This window comes from Delphinapterus leucas, chromosome 3, assembly GCF_059928025.1.
Source record: "Delphinapterus leucas isolate spDelLeu-1000000601 "Yukka" chromosome 3, BTC_Dleu_Yukka2, whole genome shotgun sequence".
In the NCBI taxonomy this organism is placed as follows: Eukaryota; Metazoa; Chordata; class Mammalia; order Artiodactyla; family Monodontidae; genus Delphinapterus; species Delphinapterus leucas.
The window spans coordinates 162,019,408-162,028,803 of record NC_143131.1 but is presented as its reverse complement, the minus strand read 5'-3'; the positions used below and the strand labels follow the sequence as shown (position 1 = coordinate 162,028,803).

The following is a 9,396-nucleotide window of genomic DNA, read 5'->3' as shown; positions in this document are numbered from 1 at the left end:
ATACAGAAGTCCTATTTTTAATTTCTTGAAAAAAGTCCATACTGTTTTTCATAGTGGTTGTACCAACTTATACTCCCAATGACAGCACACAAGTGTTCCTTTTTAGCCACATCCTCAACACTTGTTACATATTGTTTTCTTGATTATAGTCATTCTATCATGAGTGAGGTATTATACCATTTTGGTTTTGATTTGTACTACCCTGAAAATAATAATGTTGGGCGTTAATTTTATGTACTTGGTGACCTTCACACATATTCTCTGGAAAAATCTATTCTGGCCTTTTGCCCACATTTAATTGAAATTTTTATTTTTTTGCTATTGAGTTGTGTGAGTTTTGTAATATATTTTAACTCCTTAAATATATGGATATATGGTTTGAAGATATGTTTTTTCCCATTCTGGAGGTTATATTTAACTTCATTGATCCTTTATTTTGCTATTCAGAAACATTTTAGTTGGAGCACTTCCTGCAAGGCAAGTCTAGTGATGATGAACTAACTCCATTAGCTTTTCTTCGCCTGGGAAAGTCTATTTCTCCTATATATCTGAATGATAACTTTGCTGTATAAAGTATTCTTGGTTAGAAATTTTAATCATTTAACACTTTGAATGTGTCATTTCACTCTCTCCAGGCCGGTAGATTCTCTGCTGAGAAATTCACTGATTGACTAATGGGGTTCCATGGTGGGTTACTTTTTTCCCCTGGCTTCCTTTAAGATTCTTTTTATATTATTGATTTTTGAGAGTTTAGTTATAATGGTACACAGACACTTTCAGTAACATGGCAATGAGCAAAACAAAGAACATGTCCAGGTCCATATATGTGGAATGTGGAAGTCATTTCTTCCATTAAGATAAGAAGAATGCAGTGAATATTTGTAAAGCCATATTCTTTCACTCACAGACCCCAACTATCCATCCACAAGAAATTGTCTGGGAAAACCAGTGCTCACAGAAGATAATTTTTACACTTATCATGGTAGATAAATCACTATGGATCTTGGAAAAGGAAGACTATTCTAGAGGAAAAATCCAGGAGCAATAATTACAAAATGAGAAAACTATTCAACAAGAAAAAAATTGGCTTTATTTATGAATGTTCTTCACCCAAAATATAGGGTGCATTCAAATGAGTGAGATTTGGGAATGTCTATGGAACAATTCTTGTGTTGTTCCTAATCTTGCTTTCCACATGGGCATGTATATTGCTGTTCTCAGGATCCTGATTCATCAACTATGTTAGGTATTTCAATGTCTTGTATTTTATGAGTCATAAGATAAGTGAAGACATTTTGGAACCTTCTGCATACCTGCTCATCACCCATGACTAAATGAGACTTTTGGTTGTCTCTGGAGGAAAGTGTTGAGAATATTTTCTTTGAGTGAATTAGCTGACCAAACATTTGGTAATCAAAAAAGGTTAACTCTTTAATTAGTGATTTTAGTTCACAATCTCTTTTCTACTTATCTCCTTTCCAAAGTTATTCTCATTTGTAAATATTTTCTCTCTCAAAAAAAGCACAGTTTTATAATTGACAAGAATTATGATTGAGCAAGATGAGAGAATAAGAGTTTCCTCTGTTTGCATTTCCCACAGCAACTAGAGCGTGGCAGCCATCCAAGAACAAAAATGGCTTTAGAGGAGTTTCGTAAGCCCAGTAGGAAATTGTGAAACTCCAGCGGAGCCCAAGACTAAGAAAGACATCTTTGAGAGGGCATGCCTGACCCACTTGTCAAGGTCTTTGACAGTGGTCCTCATTATGGACTCAGAAAAAACCCCAATCCCCTGTGGATTCAGCTACAGCCCTGTTAACCTTGGTCCTGTCACCAGCACTCTCCACAAAGAGCTCTCAGAAAAGCCACACATCCATTCCCAATGAAGCAGGCCTGCAGAGCCCTGTCCTCACTGTGGACACTGAAGCAGCCCTGTGACTTAGTTCCTGCCCTACTCTATTGTGGTAGAGAGCCAGTCTCACCTCTTGAAAAACTGCACAGTTTCCCAAGAGGAACCCTTCCAGGGACTTGGTGGGAGCCACACCTACCCACAAACCTTGTAACAGACCTGCTTTCTGTAGGCTTATCTGTGTACCATGAGGATAATCGTACCAGCGACAGCCCCACTGACCAAGGACCTGAGGGAGTCCCATTCATCCAGAGACCTCAGAAGATCCACACTTGCCTCAGACCTTGGTAATTGGCCTGACCAAAACAGTATTAAAAATAACTAGAGATAAATAAAGTCCATAATGTATAGACAATATAAGAAGATGTAAAGTGTAGCATAAATAAAACACAAGTGGGGAGTAAAACTGTTGAATTTTTGTCTGCTACTGAAGTTCAAGTTATATTAGATTGAAATAGGCTGTTATGACTATAAGATACTTTATATAAGCCTCATGGTAACCACAAAGCAAAATCTTATAGTAGATATACAAAAGATGAAGAGAAAGGAATCAAAGCATACCAGTACAAAAAATAAACATATTACAAAAGGAAGACAGTAAAGAAAAAGAACGGAATGTAAGAACAACAAAACAGTTAGAAAACAATGACCATGGGCTTCCCTGGTGGCGCAGTGGTTGAGAGTCTGCCTGCCGTTGCAGGGGACACGGGTTCGTGCCCCAGTCCGGGAAGATCCCACATGTCGCAGAGCAGCTGGGCCCGTGAGCCATGGCCGCTGAGCCTGCGTGTCCGGAGCCTGTGCTCCGCAACGGGAGAGGCCACAACAGTGAGAGGCCCACATACCGAAAAAAAACAAAACAAAACAAAAAAAACATACACAAAAAAAAACAATGACCATAATGGCAATAGTTTTCCCTTGCCTATCAATAATCACTTTAACTCTAAACACATTAAATTTTAGAATCAAAACACATAGAGTTTCTGAGTGGCAAAAAACTAAGACTCAACTATATGCTGCATACAAGAGACACACTTTAACTTTAAGATCATATTTAGGCTAAAAGTGAATGGTTGGAAAAAGATATTCTATGCAAATATTAACCAAAATAGAGCAGTATTGGCTATACATATAGCAGACCAAATAGTCTTTAAGACAAAATCTGTCACAATGGTCAAATAAAGTCATTATATAATGAAAAGGTAGCCAATTCATCAAGATATAAAACAATAGTAAATATGTATGTATTCAACATTAGAACACTAATGTTCTAATGTTGAACAAATATTAAGAGAATTGAAGGGAGAAATATACACAGTACAGTAACAGTCAAGGACTGCAACACCCACTTGCAACAATAAACAATAGATCATAAACACAGACTGAGGAAATGACTGACTTAAACTGATCTTTAGACCAATGAACCTAACAGACGTGTACTGACATACAACAGCAACTAAACACAAATCATTCTTCTGAAGTTCTCATGAAGCATTCTCCAGGATAGCTCTTATATATGGTCACAAAATAAGTATGAACCAATTTAAGAAAATTGAAATCATATCAAATATCTATTTTAATTACAATGGTAGGAAATAGAATGAATATTAATGAGAAATTTTACAAATATGTGGAAAATTAAAATTTCACTCTTGAAAAACCAGTGGGCCTAGGAAGAAGAGAACAAGTGGGAAATCAAAAAGTCTCTTGAGACAAATAAAAATATATTTAAAAAAACCACATATGGGACACAGCAAAAGCAGTTCTAAGGGGAATGTTTATAGTGATGAACACTGATGTTAAGAAAAGAAAGAAATTAAACACCCTTTGTTTGCATTTTAATGACATAGGAAAAGAAGAACAAACTAACCCCAACATTACCAGAAATAAATATTTTTAAAAGAATCACAACAAAAATAAATAAAATGGAGATTAGGGAACACAATAGAAAGAAACTTTAGCTAGACAACCATAAAAAAGGAAGAAATCAAATAAATAATATTATTAATGGAAAAAGTGATATTACTCTGATTGTACAGAAATATTAAGGATCATAAGAAAATACTGTGAACAATTATTTGAAAGCAGATTGGATAACCCAGAAAAGAATATCCTGAACAGGGTAAATTCCTAGGAACATGCAATCTTCCAAGACTGAAATCATGAAGAAATAGAAAATCTGAATAGATCAATAACAAGTAAGGATATTGAAGTAATAATCAAAATAATCTCAACAAATAAAAGCCAAGGACTAGATGTCTTCATGGGTGAATTCTACTAAACATTTAAGTAAGAATTAAAGCCAAACTTCCTCAAATTCTTCCAAAAACTAGCAGATTTGGTAAGAACACTACAAGAAAAGATAATTGCAAAATATCCAGATTTTATATTTCTGTCTTTTCCAATTGGGACAAATAAACACTTGCCATTTTGTTGTCATTGCAAACTTCTTTTCAGTGACTCTGAAGGAGAAATATCATAGTGATACTTCCCATCCAATTGTATCAATACATCTGACTCCACAGTCCAATGTACTTTCTACTCAGCTCTCTTTCATTGACATGATGTACTTCTCCACCACCATGCCCAAGATGGCAATTAATTTTCTGTCCAATAGTAAGACCATTACTTTTTTAGGTTGTAAGATTCAAACATTTTTGTTCTTGACACTTGGTGGAACTGAAGCCCTTCTTCTTGGTTTCATGTCTTATGATCGCTATGTAGCCATCTGTCATCCTTTACGTTACCCTTTACTCATGAGCAAGATGATCTGTTGGTTCGTGGTCACATGTGCATGGACCAGTTGTTCTGTCAACTCTTTAATACATATGCTGTTTGCATTTCAACTTCCCTTCTGTAGCTCTTGACTCATTAATGTCTTTTTCTGTGAAGTTCCATCCCTGGTGCTTGCTATTGGTGTCTCAGGATACTTCCCAGTATGGATATACAGTTCTCCTGAGTGGCCTTATTATACTGTTGTTACCTTTCATGGCCATTCTAGCTTCCTATGCCTGTGTACTTACTGTAGTATTCCAGATGAGTTCAGGAAAAGGACAGAAAAAAGCTATCTCCACTTGTTCTTCTCACCTGATTGTGGCAGGCTTATAAAAGGACGAGGGAGCAGCAGAGTTTTACATCATTATCACACCTTGTTTTGAATGCATTTATTTATACCCTGAGGAATAAAGGGGTTATTGGGGTCATGAAGAGATTGTTGGAGGCATGCATATTTATACAGGAACTGTGACTTTAAGAACCCCTTACTGATTGAGATTAAGCACAATTAAAACCTGTCCTTAGAATACTGTTTTAGAATATATAAAAGCTAAGCAATATAAATAAAATAAAAATTGATAAATGTCTTGATTTTGGGGGGTTTCAGAATTTACTTAAACATTGTTATTGGAACTAGATGGATTTACAATCTGGAATCTGGAAAAAGAGTGTTGTTAACCTTGTTTGTCTTCTGAAGCAATAGATTCCACCCCTGTCAATTCAATCTTCACATCTCACAACACATTTTGTAATGTCCTCCTTATCACCTGAAATGCAACACACAGGAAATCCAATCTATCCAACCACATGACATTAAGATAATCTTTGTAACACTGAGGTAAACTGCAATATAGAGCAAAATACATAATGCATTCATTTGTGCATTCACTCAACAACTGATTTATTGCTTTACTCTGTGTGGCACTAGTATAGGCACTGGGGATAGGGGAGAAAATAAAGAACTGACAGAAATCTCTGATCTCATGAAGGTCCCCAGAGTGGGGGCACATAAAATTAATAAAATAAGAGAGAAAAATTGAGAAAATATACAAAAAACCCTAATAATTGTAATGAAAAGGGCCAGAAATTGGGATAGGAAAAGCCTGACAGTTTTATAATTTTACATAAAATTGTCCATGAAAGGGCAAATATGAGGGTGATATTTGGTCAAAGATTGAAATGAGTTAATAAGTCAAATGGAGTTCTGGTGAAGAATGTTCTGGGCACAGAAAGAAGCAAGTGAAAATGTCCTGAAGAGAGAGCATGCCTGGCAGTTCAAAGAAAATCAAGGATTACATTGGTGGGTTGTAGAAAATGAGTAGAGGTAATGGAGCCAGAATTTTAAATATAAGGATGACCATTGTGAGGATTTGGGCTTTTAATCCAATAATTGGCAACCATTATCGTGTTTGCAGAGAGAATTGAAACGGTCAATTAGGAAGTCATTGCATTAGTACAGTTGTGACTAGATACTGCCTTGGACCAAGGTGGTAACAGTGGAGGAGCATGAAATCACCAATCTCTGGAGATTAGTATAAGGCAAAATTTATGGCTTAAGAACAGATATGATGTGAATTGCAGGGCAATTAAAAGAGTGCAGAATTGATTTAAGATCTTGGACTAGTCAACTGGAAGTTAAAAAAACAAATGTCGTTACTTTTAAGGAAAACCACAGGAGAAACATTTCCGTCGTCCAGTTTCTTTGTGCTCTTTCACTGTTAGCACCTTTGCCCCTGTAGTGGTCACTATTATGACTTCCATCAATGTTGAGTAGAAGCCCTTATTAATGGAATCAAAGAGGAATTTATCTTGTGTCTGACTTTTTTTTCTCAGTGCTTATGAAATTCAACCATATTTTTGCCTCAGTAAGGACTCAGTGATGATGTCATTTTTATTGCTGACTAGCTTTCCATTGTATACATACATGGCTAATGCTTCTATTGGAAAGTTGGATATTTTTAGCTATTATGAATAAAGCTGCTATAACCGTTCCTATACAAATATTTTCTTATGGGCATATGCACTCAGTTCTCTTAATTATATACCTAGAGATGAAATTGTTTGACCATAGGTAAGTTATACATTTAAGTTTAAAAAGACATTTAAATTGTGGTATTGGTATCTAATATTCCAACTAGGCATATATGGAAGCTTCTTAGCACCTAAGTTTTTGTGTAGGTAATGCAATGAATTGGTGCTAAATTTAAAGTATATTTTCTGTGAAATATGTTAGAGAATCACTGACAACAACTTTGTGTCCATTGTCAATATGTTTAATTACAATTTTAATAATCTTAGGATTATTAAATAAATCCAATAAATTGGATTTTCTTTAGTTAGCTTATTTGTTTACAATATAATGTGCACCCATAAGCCCACCACCAACCCAAGAATTAAAACAGTAAAATTGGGGACTTCCCTGGTGGTCCAGTGGTAGAGAATCCATATTCCAATGCAGGGTATGTGGGTTCAATCCCTGGTCGGGGAACCAAGATCCCACATGCCGTGGGGCAGCTAAGCCCCTGCACACCACTACTGAGCTCATGTGCCTCAACTAGAGAGCCCGCGTTCAGCAAACTACAGACCCCATGCACTCTGGAGTCCATGCACCACGACTACAGAGCCCACGCTCCCTGGAGCCCACTCACCACAACTAGAGAGAGGAAACCTGCAAGCCACAACTAGAGAGAAGCCTGCACAGCACAATGAAAAGCCCGCATGCTGCAGCAAAAGATCCTGCATGCCTCAATGAAGATCCCACCTGCTGCAAGCAAGACCCGATGCAGCCAAAATAAATAAATAAATACAACAGTAAAATTGTTAGAGCTCTTCAGAGTTTCACCTATCCTATCTCATGCCTCCCCCATTATTCTGATTTTCTAGAGTATTATTCCCTTGCAATATTTATAATATTACCAAATATATGTATTCTTGGAAGTTTATAGAATTTTTACCATTAGAATTTTGAACTTTATAAAAATTTCTTGTGCTGTAGGTCATGTTTTTTAGAACTTATGTTTTTTAACTTGGCATTATTTTGCTATATTTATAGAGCTAGCTATAACTGCAATCTATACTTTTCATTGTTAGATAGCATTCTATTTTATTATATTATCAAACACTTCTTTTTGTTTGTTTGGTTTTTTGTCAATTGATGCTTGACTTTTTCCAGTTTTCCAGTTTTCTTCCAGTTACATGTGGTGCATTTATAAATATTTATGTACATACCTCCTGTTTCCCATGTACAAGAGTTTATATTGGATATACATATATGAGTGAAGTTGCTGGTTCATAGTGTATTAAAATAGTCAAGGTTATTGTATAATGCCAAATATTTTCCAAAATGGTTGTAGCAACTTATATTTGCAAGAGGAATGTATATTATTCTGAAGATTGTCATCTCCAAATTTCAGATTGGTCATTTAAGACATCTTAATTTTTAATTGGTTTTAAATAATAATTAACTTTGGATGTTTTCCTTGTTTGAAATATTTTATGCACGTAAACTATTTGTGCTTTATATAAAATGGTTGTTTTCATGCCTTGCAAAGCTAAATTACACTAAGTGAGAGGCAGAAAAAGGAAAACTGTAATGTATGTGTAGGGGAGGATAAGTATCATTTCTTTTTACTCTTCTAAGTTCTTGGCTGGGGTCCCTGTAAACAAAGACACAATAACAAGAGAAAATAATGTAAATATTTATTATGTGGTATATGTGATTGGGAGTCTTTATATTAAAATGAAGTCCTATCAATAGAGCTAAACTGATTTAAAAAAATACCTAGCATTTTTGAACTAGGTTTGGTGAAGAATGGAGTTGTAGAAAAATGTGGTAGGGTAAAAACGGGCATGACGTAATTGTATTAAACTGGGAGAAACCTAGAAAGTTAGATTCCTCTCAGTCTCCTGCCACGTTATAGATAAGAATGTTCCTTTCCTCCATATGTAGGGAGGGCACCTCTTATATTAGGGTCTTATGAATTGCTTCAGGGGAAGGTCAGAAAGTTTTCTTTACCTGCCATTTCTAAATCTTTCATCTTAAAATATTTGAAAAGGCAAGGTGCCATATTTAAGGTAGTGTGTCCTGCACCCTGTCACAAGGAATGAAAATAATATTGGAAGAAATATAAAATCCTAGGTTGTTTTAATATTTTCCATTATGATTGCTCCCAAATTTTCATGTTGACCATTTAGTTCCCCCAAATATACGAGTTTTATATCCAATTGCTAGCTTCTACTTTCAGGAATTTCTTCTTCTTCTTCTTCTTCTTCTTCTTCTTCTTCCTCTTCCTCTTCTTCTTCCTCTTCCCCTTCCCCTTCCCCTCCCCCTTCCCCTTCCCCTTCCCCTCCTTCTCTTCTCCTTCTTCTCCTTCTTCTCCTCCTCCTCCTTCTCCTTTCTTTCTTCTTCTCCTCCTTCTCCTCCTTCTCCTCCTCCTCCTCCCCCTCCCCCTCCCCCTCCTCCTCCTCCTCCTCTTTCTTCTTCTTCTTCTTTCTTCTTCTTCTCCTTCTCCTTCTATAATTTGGCCTAAGCACTCCATACATTCTTGACTCTTTATTGATTTCAGTAAAATTTTGTAATGTTTTCTAGAAATTTACCTATTTTTACCTGCATTTCCAACAAGGTTTCTAATGTATGTTAAATAAAATATGAGTTCTGCACTTCAATAATTGACATATTTTAGGAAACAATTATTTGAAAGATGATTTATATATGTTTA

At 35.8% G+C, this 9,396-nt stretch overlaps 1 pseudogene; it reads left to right on the top strand.

Annotated features, from left to right (window-relative positions):
- Positions 1-2,093: 2,093 nt before the first annotated feature.
- LOC111169296 (olfactory receptor 2AK2-like) lies at positions 2,094-7,090 on the top strand (annotated as a pseudogene).
- The last annotated feature ends 2,306 nt before the right edge of the window (positions 7,091-9,396 follow it).